We start from the raw sequence: 17,220 nt of genomic DNA, 5'->3' as shown, positions 1-17,220 counted from the left end.
CTTGGTGAAGGCATTTGAAGTTTAGATGTTACACGCACCATCACTACCCCCAAAATCAACGCAAACCGAGTTTACTTACTTCGCTGAAAGTATCACAGAAAAACGCAATTTAACAGTTTATTACCGGACTGCAAGTATGCAAGAAAAATCAAGAAAGATTCGCATGCAGCCTACAAGAGCATTTGAGGCGCAAATTCGCGCGTAAAATTTCGCGCTACGCAAGCTTGCTGTGTAAAACGTGCTCCATACACTTCCAACCGCGCTAAACACACAAATACAGTTGCAGAACCTCAAGCAGCTAGACCTGGCTAGACCTTAAAGCATATAGTTAGATTGACACTAGGAAAACGCTGTTTTCACAATTACTTAACTCTTCGAACAGCAACAATCCATCTTTTCCATCGTTCTTCCTCCCACGGGCGGCCTAATCGGTACAATTTCACGCCAGGCTGGACTTCGTGGCTGTGGCAGTCTTTTACACAGCAGTACCGGCACTTGTTCCTCTTCCGTACGCTTTCACTCGATGGAATAGAATTAGTCGAGCTGAAGGATGACGTTGTCTCAACGCCAGAAAAGACCGAACAGCACCATCGACGCCGCGTCTACGAATCGACCCCACGCGCTTTGGCCGTCGGCGCTGCGACAGATGGCGCAGCAATCGCAGCAAACTTCACTGAGCGGGGCCTGTACACGTGAAAATGCACGTGTGACCAGGCTATACCTACTCCCATAGCAACAGTTTGTTCGCTGCGTCTTTGCGCTAGAAAACTTAAATAGGCGCAAAAACGCGTAAGGCTTTTTTGGTTATATAGTGAGCGCTGAAGTGCTGGCAATCTCAAGGGGGGCCTGGCCCAGCCCCCCCCCCCCCCCACCCCTCTGGATCCGCCAGTGAGACAGAGAAGGATAAATCAACGCAGGGAGGTTAACTAGGACTGAGCTTGGCCTTACGCTTCCCTGCACTCGGGCAGGCAAATATTAGGGAAAGAAGAGAAAGACCGTATTGAAGTACGCGTACGTATATTATACGTCCGTAAGTACGTATTGAAAGTTCTCAGCTCGGGCGAGGCGTTTAGCGTGAGTGAGTGTGACCGCAGCGGTGAGCTATAGTGGCAGAGCATCCGTCTCGTATGCGTGAGGTACTGGTTTCGAAATACTGCCGGAAATCCACCGTTTTTACGAATGCGTTGAGATGTCCCCCCGGCCTGGTGTTCGGATGCTCGTGCCGGTTCGCATCTCCGAAGGGTGACCGATATGGCGTCGTCAGTCATGTAGTAAAGACGTAAGTCACCCAATTTGCGTGTCCTCGTGTCGACTTCACGACGCTGAAAGTAAAGGCGTAACATTTGCTGCAATCACGCGACATAGAGCATCTACATATGGCATTAAGCCAGGCAATAATTATTTATTGATGGAGAAAATTCAAGCGAGGAAAAAGGACATCTCCTTTGGCATGCACGCCGTTTTTGGAGATGATCGAGTCTTTTAGTATAAGCAAGTGCGCGTTCCGCTGGAGTGGACCACCCGATGTGAAGTGTGTGTGCGTATATATGTGCGTGTGTGTTCTTTAGCCTTGTCCCTCGGGCAGACTGAGTCTGCTTGTTGCTTTTTTTCCAGGCCATACACACACATATGGGCGACATAAAAAAAGAGAACGCACTCCAGGGGACGAGTTTTTCCGCAGGAGTAGCCTTTTTGGCGAACGATTACTCTTAGCTGCTGAAAAATTTTCTGGATGTGCCCCTATAATATGGCGACTATTTTAGATGTAGCATTCTTGCAGACTGCCAACCATTCCTGGAACTGCTTGGACATTATCAGAAGATACTTATCATTCGTGTTGAAAAATATTTCATCCGATTCGGTAGCCCGCTACCCTGGTAACTGATGTTCACTAAGCAACGAAGACCTGAGCAAATATGCTGCGTCTGAAGCAATGAAGCTGTACAGGGACAAAAAGTAAAACGAGAGCATTATATGAAAAAGTGCTAAATTAGATGCCTTCACAATTTTTTTGTTCGCTTACTCTCGCCATTTCTTATTTGTCATTTCGCTTGCTAAAAACCACCTCCGTTTTACTATATGACGAAGGTTTCGTACGAGCACTTGCCCTCGCTTTCCTAAAGAGGTAAACGCACAATTTTTCCTTTCTTCAACATTATATATATATATATATATATATATATATATATAAACAGAGCAGTTGCCGCCGGTTTGCTGGCGACGGCTACCACTTTTCACTCGGTAATTATGTATCGGCACAAAATTATTGCATTACGTAATACTTAAATAAAAATTGGAGGACGCTTAAGCTTCGCCTTATAAAGTAGAACGCGATAGCGGTTATCGGGACCCGTTCGCATCGCATCGTTCGCATACGGCAAGTAGGCTTCATTCACTGCTACACTGAACGTGGGAAAGCCAGCTTACAAATACCAAGCTTACACCGATCCCCTTAAGGTCGGCTTCAATTTTAAACTGAAATGCATTGCTGGAAAGACGATTTTCCAGGGGCAATATAAGTTGTCTTATATTAAAATGTGAAGGGCCCTAGCACTCTTTTTTATTATTTTATTTGTTTGCAATTGCCCCGACGCGCGCAGGTCTGGTAGAAATGCTGGAAAAGGGGTTTGTGTTTGAGTTTCCTCGTAGCAGAATTAGGTTTTCTCGTACATTCAAATTATAATCCGACGGCGAATCCGACGCCGAATGGTAAAGTCGAACTTTACCATTTTTCTGACGGATTTCTCTGTGAGAAATTCTATTTTTGTTCGCCAAAACTTTGCACCTGCGCGGTCGGTGTGGTTGAATGATTTTCTCCGCCACCAGCGATCACACGCCGGTTGCCGACGCCGGATTTTCTGCGACACGAGGCCCTAAACGCTATCGCGTTAGAACAGAACATGTGACGACACTAAGAGAAAAAGCGTCTCTCGAGAAGTTTTAGCTCAAGCAATAGAGTCTTCCGCATCAGTAGTTGCATTTCCCAGTATGAAAAGTCGTCAAAAGCGCTTGTTGTATAACGCTGGACCCCGCAACACAGTGATAGATAGTGTGTTCTTTTCTTTTTAATTATTTTTTAGGATCGACCAACTTTTCTTTTTAAAATCCACTTGTGGCCGATATCAAAATTCTAACCCTTGAACTAAATTACTCGATTAGGTGGGCATTTCTTCCACGAGTAATTTACTGGTAAATAAAATTTCACGAATTAAGTCTTTTACTCAATAATTTACAGCACATATTACAATTTACGAATTGTAGCTAATGAGTTTCCAAGGAATATCGACTCGGAACGAATTCTGAGAATGGCACCGGTTTCGAGATATACGCCGTCAGGTTTAAGGCAAAAATGTACCGTTGCTCCATTACTTCTTTTTTTAAGAAAACGCTGTTTTACGCATTGAAGCGCAAAAATAACTGGAACGTCAATGTACGAGTATTTCGTCGCACACTTTGTAAATTATTATCTCGAAACTGGTGTCATCCTGAGAATTCTTTCGAAGTAGATACGCCTTGCGAACTCGCCGGCTACAATTAGTAAATTGCAATATGTGCCGAAAAGTAATTATTTGAAAATGAATTGGTGCAATGATGCTAATTATTCAATTTCCATTTTGACTTCTCGTAGAAGTAATGCCCGCCTCGTGATCTTATTTAGTTAAAGGGTTAGAATTGCACTATGTGCCATAGGCGATTTCTAAAAATTTGGCGGAGCTAAAAAAACTGGCATATTAATTACTTTACTGTATTATGTGTTATACCAGCAGACCATGCTCTTATAAGGCTGATGACCGTGAGGCAGCTTGGCTCGACTTCTGGCTAGATTTCTTCCCGTCTCGCTGTATCCATCCATCCCGCTCGATTACACGGTGATTTGGGAGAAAGAATGTCGAAAAAAAATACTATCGAAAACCGTATCGCACGTATCGGATGAAACATTACGATACCGGAATAGCGCGGCTCCATTGTTCCATCAATCACGGCATCGATTGCGATAACTAGCTAGGGCCCTTCAAAGCTCCGGCAGCGAGCTCCGGAAAGAATTGATACCTCCGGAAGGCCGCTGGGCATTCGGGACGGGCCACCAAATTAATGAAGGCGCCGCGTCGAAAGGGTTGCCAACAGAACTTGCTCGTTGGTGCGCCAGGAACGTGTGCTATCTCTCGTCGCTGCAGCCACGTACCCCAATCTTTACAGCACCTCTGTAAACGAAGGCCAGTAAAAACGTTCGTTCCGCGCAAGTAGGCCAGACGACTCTCGGGTCCCGAACAACCCTTCTCTATATCCCCGCACGAAACTTTCGCAGTCTCAATGCAATGAGATCGAACTGTCAATTCCCACTACCGCTGAAGCAAACTAGTAGCGCAGAAGAAAAAAAAAAGTGGAGAGAGAAGTTTCGAAGAAACTGCGTAAGGTCGGGCGATTCGGGACACTGTGAAGCGAACGGACGGCAATGTATGCAGCACGCTCGCGGGAAGTAGTATTTCGCATTCGGAAAGCAAATTCTGCACGCATAGACTAGTAACAAGACCGACGACAGCTGCGTAGAATGCGGGTGATGACTGTACAGTACACTTCGTGATGCATGCGCTGGCAATGACTTTGGAGCCGCGAGACACCACAGCCGTGAAAGGGAAAGAGCAGCGTCACGGAGAACGCAACTGCCAGTTCCAGCTCGAGGAACACGCAGCTTGAGATACGAAGCGGCGAGTTTCAAAACAACGTGTCCGTTACTGTTTTCACAGCCGCAGGACTTCGGCGTCATTACACGACGCTGGAAAATTAAACACAGTTCAAGAGACTAAATGAGGGCGAAGAACAGTAATCAGAGGAAACGGGACAGAAAGTGGACAGTCATTCACACCGTGCCAGTACGAAACGAACGGTTTAATCTGCGTCCAACAGTGACACTGGTAAACTGCTCTGTAAAAACAGCACTCGCTTTAGATTTGCTTTATAGTTCTCGTATTGTATTGAAGAAGCGCTTCCTTTTATTGTTATTATTACGAGCGAATAAGATGAATATTACCGGCTTTAAACCCCAACCTGGCATTTCCTTTCATATCGGCGCCCAGTGTCGTATGTAGTGGCGTTTTCGTATCGTCACTATCACTCTCTTAATATCAAACGTCAATCTCGACGCGGCAAGCCCTTACTACCGTCTCGAGGGATATACATCACAGCCGCACAAAAGCGGACCCGAGAGAACGCGACTCGCCCGCATGTGACTCGATGACACTGACCTCGTTGCTGACGCGCGACGTCCGTCCAGGCGACGAGCACGAACGGTGGGCCGGCCTTATCTCGCTTCTCTCCGGAACCGCGCCGCGCCGGCCGATGACCACTCTCCCTTTACTCCCCGACACGGTCGTTGTCGGGAAACGCTGAGCGAGGGGCGAACGGCTCACTCGCCTCCAACGCCGGGGCAAGCGACGATGATGTAGTAGACAGGTCCCGGCTTTCGCTGGGCCGCGCCGGCACCGGCGAGCGCCGCACTCTCACTCAGCGGCGGCGGCGCTAGCGACGCCGATACGGTGTCCGTGCGTAGTACGCCTCCGGGAGCGCGATGCCGCCCTTTCGTCTACGGCCGAACGGAGCCGGCGCCGCCGACGAAGGCTCGGCAGAAACATGGCTCCGGAGAAGTCGCTGCCAAGGCACCTAGCGAAGAGCAAACCCGGGCTTGAGAAGAAGACACGGGCCGGCGGCACCGAACAACCCAGCCACACGCACGCTCACACACAACCACACGGTCGTCGTTTCGTCTGCTTAGGATGCAGCGCAGAACACGAACTCACAGACGCACCGACGCACAAGAAGCACCACGGCGGCAGCGATAGGGGAGAAAGCGCGAGCGATGATAACACGCGGCGAGCGGGTGCTGCCACCGTCCTCCAGCGCTACTTGAAGCCTTTCGGTCGGCAGACGGTATCGTAGCGGCAACCCCCGCGGCCGAGCACACAGGAAAAAGGAAAAAGACGCGGTGCGATCTGTGGCGCCACCCTTTGGGCCGAAGTGCAAACCGCCTCGCCTGCATCCACCTGCATTGCTAACCGTTTCGATCGATAGGAGGCTCTGGCGCTCTCTGCGGGATTGGGGATGTTCCCCCGGTAGGCCTATCCCTGATTTACTTCCTATTTCCCCATTTTGGACGGCTCTGCCTGCGGGCCGCATGATTTATACCTTACTTTTACCAGCTATTTGTTTTCTCTCCGGCTTCAATTAATCTGCGTTTATGTTACACACGCCTACGCCAAAAGCTTCTGGACTGTCCACTGAAAACGCAACATGTTTTCTGCAAGACCAGCATGTGCAGTGATATATAGGGTGTAAAACTGGATGAGTTGGTTGATGTTCATTATAACGGCAGCGCAAGGGACCACGACACTAAGAAAAGAAACACGCAGGACAAGGGCTTCACTAACTACTGACAGTTTATTGCAATCTGAAAAGAAAGATATTACAAGTTCGTCTTGGTGCGCACCGTCATACTAACGGTATATTGACCATATCTTTCTAGAAGACTGCCTTCGCAATCAATCATGTTCGTAGATGAGAAGAAAATGCAAGATTCGTGGTTTTCTTTACGCGGAGAGCCTCACTGATTTCGCGGGGCTTTTTAATCCGAATGTTTGATTGTGACGTGTTCTATCAAAACAGCGTTTAGAATCACATGACCGACAATACGATGGTATATGTAATGAAGGCGAGCCCTTTAAACTGCTGTACAATACGCCACAAACATAGGGAGGGGGGGGGGAATTATTGCGGTGATTTACAGAGGACAGGTATTTCGCAGACTGACCTGCATTATTTCTTTCTACAGTGACGCAGACCCTCCTGACATCGCCCCCCCCCCCCCCCCCCCGAGATGAAAAAACAACATTCACATCAAAACATTCGGTAATATTTTGCAGTGTGGCATTACTCCAACTTCTTTTTTTGCCTGATAGTCGGGTCTTTACGTGAACCATGCCGAGATACGGACGACTTGAACGTTTTGCATGTGCGGTCCAATAGAAACGAACGATAAAGCGGAGTCCAGGTAGCCGGTGTTCTTTAGACGACATATCTTTTCTGTAAAGCTGTGCCCATTTTGAGCGAACAACTTGCAGGCATAACTGCTGGTACAAATTTCTGGCACATTTTTGATGGCACCAACATGGAGCACAGCTTTCAAGAACTGATCCGGGAAGCCGGCGTCCTTTAGATGAGATATCTATTCTTGAAAGCTGTGCGCCATATCTGCCAGCAATGTGCCAGCATTCGCACCGGCTTAAAAAGATTGACAAGGGTTTTGATGTGAATGTTTTTTTTTTCAGCTCGTGGTAACGTCGGAAGTTCCAGCGCCGCTGTAGAAAAAGGAAGGCAGAGAAATTTGAGAGAAACCTGTTCTCTGTAAAATATTGCAATCGTTTTGTTACGTGTGTTTGTGGCGTAGTGTACAGCATTCCACTTTGATGTGAAAGAATGTACATTGGTCGGACTGACACCTGCCTTAATGAGAGGTCACGCCAGCACAACAGCAGTTTAAAGGGCATGCCTTCATCGCATTGTCGGTCATAGGATTCTAAACGCTCTTTCTTGAAAGAGCGTTTGTGCCTGATTATGAAACAAGTCCTAATCAGGCATTTGGATCAAAAAGCACGTGAAATGATCGATGCTCTCCACATAAAGAAAAACCACGCATGTGGCATTTCCGTTCCTTCTATCAACTTGTTTGACTGCGAAATCTGATTTCATGAAAGATTCGGTACATACCAGTAGTGTGAGAGTGCTCACGCAAACGATCTTCTTGTATTTATTCTTTTCAGATTGCAATAAACTGTCTTGTGATCGGCTTACAAACTCACCTGCTGCTGCTATACTTCCTGTTTTGTTTACTACATCGCTAGAAATAGCGAAACCAACAACGTCTTTACTTTACAGACACCGGTTTTCTCATTTCGTGGACCAGAGCCCGTATTCACGCAAAACCTCTTAAGTTAAAACATTTCGTGCGAGCATGCCTCGCCCGGTCATGACGTGGGACACATAATTAGCGAAGTTAGGCCGCCAATGGAAAAGAGCGCTTACGTAAAAAAAAAAAAACTTGGTGAATTCTGCCCCAGGTCAATGACGCCACGGTGAGCGTATTGTTCATGGAAACGTCATTGAGGGCAGAGAAAGTGGGACAAGGACAAAGAAGACGAGACGACAAACTCAGCTTCAAGATTCATTACTGCAGCTAGATTCAGGTAATATATGCTATCATGCTTATCTTTTTAAACCCAACTATAACTAAATTTGCAAAGTATCGACACATACGATTCCCTTGGCGAGGAAATTTCTTTCAGACTCGTAAAATTGAAGCAACGTTGACTCGATTACGGTGTCCAATACCTTAAACATTTATCAACACAAGACTGGTCTGCCTTTCTTAACACTGTGCCCGTTCCGTGGTGAAGATGAGACAATTGTTCGCTTGTTCTTATTTAGTCCTCCGATGCACTAATGCAAGGAAAAGTATTATAGAAGCAAATTTTAGAAACGGCATTTAGACACATCGGAGTGCATTTTACAATTCATTAAATTCTTTATCTCGAAGCCTCCTCTCTTAGCCTGTGTCACAAGGATGCTTTTTCGACCGTTGAAAAGTTTACAATAGTTTGAAAAAGGTTTTGAGTAAAATTTCACATTCTTTATGCTATTTTATATCTGTTTGATTTTCCCCCACTATTTTAAACTATTTTCTTGGAAACACTAATCGCCTGCTAATTACAGCTGAATCTTGGTCAATCCTCCATAGCGGGTATGAGCCATTAACAGAAGGCAAACAAACAAACAAACAAACAAACAAACAAACAAACAAACATGCCAGTATAAACTTTTCTATTCCGGACATTCTTTCTCTGGAAGCTCGCTCTCTTTTGCACTGCCATAGGGATGCTTTCTCAGCCGTGGATAAATTTTTTACTCTTTCAGGGCAGTTTTCTTGATAAGAAGGGTGTAAGATTGGGCTTGTTGGTAAAACATGCTTCAAGGTAGGTTAACAGCACAAGGCCAGCAAATGGGACAGAAGAGAGAACAGAGCAAAGTGGTGCTCGCTGTTCTCTCTTCTTTTCTCTCTTCTGTTCTCTCTTCTTTTCGCTCTTCTGTTGTCTTTTCTGTTCTCTCTTCTGTCCCCTCTGCTGGCATTGCGCTGTTAACCTACCTTGAAGCATGTTTCTTGATAAGTTATTCGTACGTCAGTTTTCATTCATGTGTTCCCGAATATTTCTGTTTATTGTCTTATCTTTTAGCCTAATGCCATCGGAATCTTGGACAATCCCCTGCAGTGGGTGTGCGCCATCAGTGAAGGAACACGAAATGAAATACAGCGCTGAGTTGCTTTCGTCTCGCTATGTTCGTCTTAGTCCCTTGCACAGCCCCCAACCATGAATCTGAATCATGTTTCCCAATTCTCTGCTCTTATACAAATAAAAGCCAGGCATGATTACAAAACCAGATTTCGAGCTTAGCCCCCCCCCCCCCCCCTCATGAGAAATCAAAGCACGTCTTACTTCAATTTCCTTCGGTTGCTTTCTGTGCACGTTGCATGCTGGATGCGGTCACTCGCAAAGGTGTGCTCTCCTGTGCCGGTATCGAAGGTGCTCACGCGAAATCCTGTTAAGGAAAATCAATCACGAGCGTGGTTCGGTATCAAGCTTGTATTGTTGCGCATGTGATCGGTACTGATGTTGTTAACACGGCTATATGCGGCTGTGTAATGGCATGAAGTTTGTTACTATCATTATTGAATTAGATCACATCGTAAAATATATTTTTTTTCATATTGAAAAAGTGCTATAAAAACACGGACGAGAGAAAAACGCAAGGACGAGCGGTTTCTTCACTCGTCCGTGTCTTTCTAACGCTGTTTCCATATTGACACGTATACATGTTTATCTTTCACCGGTGACCGCTTTCCACCGGCTATCAAATGTTAAACGTTATCGCTCGGTGCAGGACGCGCCTGTATCGGAAGTTTCTAGAACGTTATCGATGTTTCTTTCCGTTGCCTGTTTTCACCGACGCTTATGTTATCTGATTGTATGACCGACGCGAATTGTCTAGAACTTTCTGGAAGGCACTGCGGGTACCAGGGACTAATCTGGACCATTCGATGACTCATGTATAAAAGCCGGCGCGTTTCACCGCAGATCAAATTTCGACAATCGCCGACTGTGTTCGCCGCTATCGTGCTTCGAGTGCAGCTTGCTTTTGTGGGCACAGGTTCACCCAATAAAAAGTTCATTTCGTCATTCACAGTTTTGCGAAGGTTTTCTTCAACGTCACTACTACGTGACAATATGAAGATGTACTAACTAGCTAGCACCTAGACCATACTGATTTTTTTAATTTTGTTTTTTAATGAAAACGTGTTTTTTAATGTGCGATGATTGCGTGACTGAATGCCACCATGCAACACGGAGGCTAGCTCAAGCTGCTTCATTGCAGCTTTTATCTTGGCCTCCTCCATTGTTTGCAAGTGTTTGCAAATGAAATAAATAAAGAAAGAATTAAGGAAATAGATATCCATCGCTTCAGTTGCTCATCCACCATGGGAATCAGTGGAAGTACTTCAAATTACCCTACTCGAGCATCCGTTGAGAAAGCTCATTTCACCTTATTTTGTTGTTCTTTGTTAAGAGGAAGCCATACCTCCGGAGCTCCTATCTCGATTGTTGTTGCTGCTGTTTGGGCCTCAACACCTGGCACAAACAGATCGCAACGGATGCATTGTTCTTCTCCAGAGCCAGTGCACCAATGCGGCTCTCGAACCGAATAGTCACTAACCGGAAATGGGCCTATTTCTCGAATAGATTTAGAATACTTCACGTCATCGGCTGTGAATGATGTAACATGAAATTAAAGCGCGAATGTAGTAAATTTCATCCCATCCACAGTGAGCATCACGTACTACCCACAAAAAAGTACCAATGGGATTTCAAATGGGACCAATCTCATTTTTATAACACATTGGGGCCCAATGTGACCCAGAGACCAATTGGGACAAATTGAACTCATTGAGCAATAATAAAGTAACAAGAAAAACACAAAAAACTTTTGGTATAGGTCTGAATATTAATAAGACAAGTAATTTCTTAAAACTCAATTCGAGAAGCTTACATAAACACACTATAGCAATTCTCTTCAATTACATAACCACCATTCACAACTTCACTGTGCGAGATCTTTGTCAGGTGCAACATATGTAAGCAAAGTTTGGAAAAATAGGAAGAGTTTCACCACACTTTCTTTATTGCGATAGCAATTATATGGACACTCCAAGCAGATTTCTGCCATCATCGTCGTCGTCGCCGTCGTCGTCGCCGTTGCCGTGAGGTGCCGTATGAAGTCCAACGGCGATGAAATCGTCGCCGCGCGCCGTATGCTGTATGTGCGAGTGAAGGCGCGCGAGGGACGCGCGCTTTCACGGTGAGCGAACGCACGGCGGAGAGCAAACGTGACTTCTTCCGTCGCACTAAAGGCCGTGGGGGGACTGGAGGGAGGGAGGGGAGGCGACGTTTAGCTGCTTCATCAAATGCGTATTTATGTAAATAAAATATTACTCCATCTCCCGCTAAAGGTAACCATGTGATGATGCGAAGCAGCGGGGAGATGGTTTCGCGACCGCGGCCCGAGCGCTCATCGCGGCGCTGCGCAGGAGAGAGAATGAGGCGCGCGCGGCGTCATTTTCATACCGCGGAATTACCGCGGAACTACCGTGGCGTCCGCAGCGGAGTATGCAGCTGTCGCAACACCTGTCGTGGGCGCCGCTCCGGATTCCTAGAGGAGAGATAGGGGGAGTGTAGGAGAGGAGAGAGAGGGGGAGTGGACGCGCATGCGCTGTGAGGGTGTGGCACGCGGGCGACGCTCCGTACAGTAGAGGATTCCTAGAGGAGAGAAAGGGGGGAGCGTAGGAGAGTAGAGAGAGGTGGGGGACGCGCATGCGCTGTGGGGGTGTGGGACGCCGTGGGAGGAATGAACAAAGCCCACGCCATAAGCTGCTTCGCATCTAAAACGTTGCGAGGGGAGATGGTGGTAAAGACTTCGGACGCTGCTCGACAAGTGTCCCGTTCTGATCTTGTCGAAAACCTCCAAGCCGCCGCCAAAGGCACGGCAACACTCACCAACGCCGCGCACGTTCGGTGCGAACGCGGGCAACACGCCGACGGCGTCGACAACAGATCTGCGCGTTGCTGGTGCTGCTATACATGTCCAAGTTTATACAGCTGATAAAACTACTATCCTTACTCCGTATTTTACTCTACTAATTTGCTATCACAATTGATGCTTCACCTTTTGGGTGAAACTGCGACCTTTTTTAACATCATCACATGGTAAATGCCTCTCTTTATTGATTGCAACACAATTCAAGGGTATTTCATATGAAAAAACATTATAAATATGCTATTATTACAATCAACTATTTTTTATCCAGTGACTTCAAATTGGGTCCAATTGGGATATCAAGCCCCAATTAAACCCAATTGTAACTGTCCTATGTCAATTGTAGCTGCATTTATCTGCATTAAACCAGATGGGATGATGAAGTTAGGAAATTTGCAGGCGCAAGTTGGAATACGCTAGCGCAAGACAGGGGTAATTGGAGATCGCAGGGAGAGGCCTTCGTCCTGCAGTGGACATAAAATATAGGCTGATGATGATGATGATGATAATGATGATGCTGATGATTATCTCCAATTGGAACCAACTGTACCTCCAATGATGTTGACGTCCAATGATGTTGCACCTTCAATGATGTCCAGTGGGGAATCACAATGAGTCCATTGGGTCTCATTGATAAACCCAAGTAAACGCAATAAGCTATCTTTTTTTCTTTTTTTTTTACTCTGTAAAGCACACTGCGTCACTTAGGAAGCCATATATTCCGGAAAATATCCCTATCACACTGAGTAAATTTGGTGCTCATTATCGAAGCAGCACCTGTGTCTTTTCATCCGAATAATTCTGAATACGTTTTATTGTAACGTACTTGGCACAATGGCACCATTTCAAGCGACCATTCGAAGTAGAGCAAAGTGGTGTTTTTTTCCCCTCTGCCATCTCTGCAGAACACGCTCATCTCTTGTTTGATCGCGGTGTGATACAAAGTCATCAACTGGCCTACAAAGCTGTAATTCTAAGCTGTAAACGATAATGCATGACCGCGTATGCTTTCAAGAGCCCTGAGTTTGCGAACAAACTCCTTAGTTGTTCCGAATGTTCCCGTTGTGCTTTTAAGTATGCGTGCTTTGTAGTGTGCAGTGCAATGACAGAAACGTTTTAATGCTGTGAGTACGACGGTGTGAAAATTGTTTAATTGTGAAAAGGCTGTAAAATATTCACGAACTAATAACGTATATTCAATATTCGATTCGATTCGCTTCTGGATCAGGCCTCAAAAATTACTTTTCGCACACCCCTAAAATATGTCGCCTTTAGGGAGCAGATCTTTTAAAGTCAAATTCATTACAAAAATTGACAGAAAGTTAAGCAACAAAATCAGGCATCTAGCTTGCAATTGTATTACTCACAAATAAATTTTAAATATCGCGGTCATTTAAAACTGCCTCTATTAAAGCATCTAAAGCGCGCAATATTGTCGTATTACACGAATCTCTGAAATATAACACTGATTTATGACTAAGACTTTTGCAATACTTTTGTAAACATTGTAACCATTTCACACATAATATTAACTCATATCATCAAATTTGTGCGGTTCAAGTACTCTAACGTATGCAGGATACAAAACTTCTATATTTGTTTTTAAGACACCGTGACAGATTTGTAAACTGTTCCTAAATTTTTCTTTCAACTGATCAGCAATGTTTTTATAAACTATTTTTCAAACAAATTATTTGAAATCGCTTAACCGGCTGCCTAAAGAGAGCATTTCTGTGTTTCACATGAATTTGAATAAGAAAGTCAGAATTGACCCCGAACTAGAGCTTCCTCTTAAAAAACGCACAAAGTTTGCTCAGAACACTTCAACGTTTACGCTTATAATTTGTTAACATATTCACGTAGTCATCTGCGTATAAATAAGCTGCGGTAGATTCGACATTGTGCTAAAACTGCATTGGCGTTCCCGTTAAGGTCGTCCCGAACTGCTAAGGTACCAATGTATTTCCTAGCGCATTTCCTAAGCAGCGATGACTTCACTGTGCTCGGCTTCAATATCACAAATGTAACAAGCGTGCCGGCCGGAATCGACCGCGCGACCTAGTTCTTGGCAGCAGAACGTCATAGCCTCATCAAAACCGTGGTACACGACAAATGCGCGAACACGCATAATAGAGAACAAGCAATGAGACGTGTCTTATTTGTTACGCTAATGCCAGCCTTCGAGGGGCGAGGGGGGGGGGGGGGGATTAAAATTAAACTCTGGTTTTATACGTCAAAACCACCATCTGTTGATGAAGTACGCGTAGAGGGGAAGTTCAGATTAATTCCGATCACCTGGCGTTCTTAACCTGCTCTCAGTGCACTGTACACAAGCGTTTTTGTGTTCCGCCCCGATCAGGATGCGGCAAGCGTGGCCTGGATCGAACCCGTAACCTCGAGCTCCGCAGCGCTATATGTCGTAGCCCTGGAGCTACCACGGATGGTGCCAGGCTATGGAGGTTTACGCATTAGACCAGTCTTCAAGCCTGCTACAAGTGATATGCAACCTTTTCTAAACAGACCACAGAAGCGGATCTGAGAGCCATTCTGCGAAGTCCGTTGCTGCTTTCCATTGTTCATATATTCCCAACATCACCTGAACATCCCAGTGTGTGCTCTCTCTCTCTCTCTCTCTCTCTCTCTCTCTTGTAGGTGGCTTCGAGATGCTGTACCTCGTTGTCAAGACGGTATACGAGGCCAAAACCGTTGTAGCCAGTCTAACGACGATGCCAGTAGTAACGCTCTAAAATTGATTAGCATGGTTCAGAACCATGGCGTGCTAGCTTGTTTTACGGGGCACTCTAGCTATGCCTTGATGCTGTTAGCCAGGCACGCAATGGGCTCATCTGGCGAGCAAAATTCGAGATTGTAAAGCATCGAAATGCAAGCGCAGGTCAGCTTTTTCCTACCTTTTTTTCTTCGTTTATCTCACAAATTCTATTTAAATAAGTTCACCGATGCGCGCTGATATTCATCGTTCTATTCGCACTCATCTCCGTCAAACTCAGGAAATGCACCTTAGTAATACGCGGTAGTATTGGCAAATTGTTGCAGGATCCAGTGAAGTGTGGCATGATTGATTGTTGAATAATGTATGGCCGAAGTGGATTGTTATATTCCTTGCTGAAAAGAACTCGTTTAACGATGGTTTTTAAGAGCAACTGTACCGATTTTTTGAAACTTTTTGGCTGGTCTGTGCACCAGATATGAAGTGTGGTGCTCGGCAAAATCAATCACTCAATGAATCACGTCGCGCAAAACGCTGGTGCACGATAGTTCGTGTTGGTCATCGAAATATTGCGTGAACTTTAGCGAAAGGCGTGCCGAAAGGCTTCAGATAATCGTTACCACATCCACGCCATCTGCCAGACGTCGCCCCCAGAAGAAAAAATAACGCAGCTTAGTACGAGAGTCAGTGGTCACCGCTAGATGGAGGTTGAGGAAGAAAAAAGCGATATATACATATAGCACAGAAAGCCGCAGTGAGGGAAACATTGCAACACAACATTCAAACCAGTTCTCGTCTTTGCATCGTCCAGTAATCACTACCGTCTGATGGTCACGCAACCTCGTGAGACAACTTGGACAATAAAATGCATGTCGCTTTGTCTCGGAAATGATTAGCGAAAATATATATCCTAGGCATTTATTCTGCGGAACTGCATGGAAGTGGTTTAGTGATATTCTTGCCATCTTCTTTTGGATAATATTGTCACAATTTGAAATACACCATGGTGTGCACACATGCGACTAAAAGCAAACATGGAGTGCGTTTCGAATGCCGCGATATGACATGAAAATGAAGGATGCAGCGTAAGCATGTTGCACCGAATGTTACATATTCCTCAAAGTGCCTAAGAAAAGCCGGTTTTTCCATAACGAAGATTAGGAGATAGTTATTTTGTATACGTACATGGAGAAGCTGCTATCTTCCTCTAGCTGTATTATGAAATAAAATATAAGTCTTCAGTTTCTTAAGGTAGCAGTCGGTGATGAAAACTGATTCGTCAAACGAATAAATCACTAAGGTTTCAGCGGGTCAGAAGAAGTTAAACACGGTAACATTTATAACGTACACATTATCACAATACAGGGGTAACTTGTACTCTTTGTCATACATAACAATAAGAGCAATGCAGGCTTCAATACATTCGGTATTTTCCTTGAGGGCCCCGGAAAGCATCGATGCTATTCACATTCGCAAGTGTAAAATAAAATTAACTTCGGTGCCAATTAAGCTTAACGCATATTCTTTAACATGACACCTGGTGCCATAGTACATGGTTCGCTCTCTTGAATTTTATTCCGATTCATGTTACCTCTACACCTGACGAGCATGTACGCAGAACATCCAAATATGGAGAGATATTATCATTCCTTAAATATCAAATTATCACCTGTTTGAACGTCACCATGTGTCGAACTATCAGCGGACAGTTACCGTGGAAACTTGATAAATTAAGAATTGAGTGGTACGGTGAGTCGATGACCGTAAAAGTGGCCGTATACTCGAAGTCATCTGGTAAGAAATAAAACGAAGCAGTGAGGCTGGCTGTGAGGCTAAGATGTCGCTGGTGCGCGTGCATCGCGCAGCTGCTGCGCTACTCAAATAATCCAGAGGGCGCCCTTGCCTCGGATGATGGATAGTGGCAGCTGTGCGGCAGGCCTCAACACATCTGCGTAGTGGTGCGGTGAATCCTTCAGCACACATGCGGAATTTTTCTTCATAGGCAGCGCATGCTCGCTGCTGGCAGCAAGTGAGCATGCCGCCTCAGTCAGCACAGCTTTTAGTGTCGTAAGAAAGGTCAGCCGCGCATAGGCCGTGAGTATACCGTTGTTCCTCATTCGTTACTTAAATGTCCGTCTGCTGCGCTGATCGATGCTTCAAAATCGAGCCTTCAAATTCGATAGTCACTCATACGGGCTTCGGACCGATTGCAAGCTCGTAGGAAATGACCTTGCATGTGCGTTTTCTCTCGCATAATGCGATATTTACCGCCCTAAGCTGAGATTTCATTAACTGATCGA

The 17,220-nt window shown here is 45.5% G+C and overlaps 2 protein-coding genes across 7 annotated transcripts in view; one reads left to right on the top strand and one right to left on the bottom strand.

The window, feature by feature from the left end:
- LOC119461604 (solute carrier family 35 member F2-like) overlaps positions 1 to 17,220 on the bottom strand; it is a 438,758-nt gene that overhangs the window by 337,841 nt on the left and 83,697 nt on the right. For 2 of the 6 annotated variants that reach the window (XR_007463129.1, XM_049655163.1), the window contains exon 1: positions 5,244 to 5,947. The exons of 1 other annotated variant lie outside the window; for it this stretch is intronic. The gene's annotated coding sequence lies outside the window, so the exon portion shown is untranslated. Of the gene's footprint in view, positions 1 to 5,243; positions 5,948 to 17,220 lie in introns of those variants that run through there. 3 more of the 6 variants (XM_049655165.1, XM_049655162.1, XM_049655168.1) reach the window with 2 other exon arrangements.
- LOC119461603 (venom serine carboxypeptidase) overlaps positions 16,878 to 17,220 on the top strand; it is a 136,345-nt gene continuing 136,002 nt past the window's right edge. The window contains exon 1 of the mRNA XM_049655161.1: positions 16,878 to 17,014. The gene's annotated coding sequence lies outside the window, so the exon portion shown is untranslated. The remainder of the gene's footprint in view (positions 17,015 to 17,220) is intronic.

This window comes from Dermacentor silvarum, chromosome 8 (assembly GCF_013339745.2).
Source record: "Dermacentor silvarum isolate Dsil-2018 chromosome 8, BIME_Dsil_1.4, whole genome shotgun sequence".
Classification (NCBI taxonomy): Eukaryota; Metazoa; Arthropoda; class Arachnida; order Ixodida; family Ixodidae; genus Dermacentor; species Dermacentor silvarum.
The sequence above is the reverse complement of the archived record's forward strand: the minus strand, read 5'-3'. Positions and strand labels throughout refer to the sequence as shown.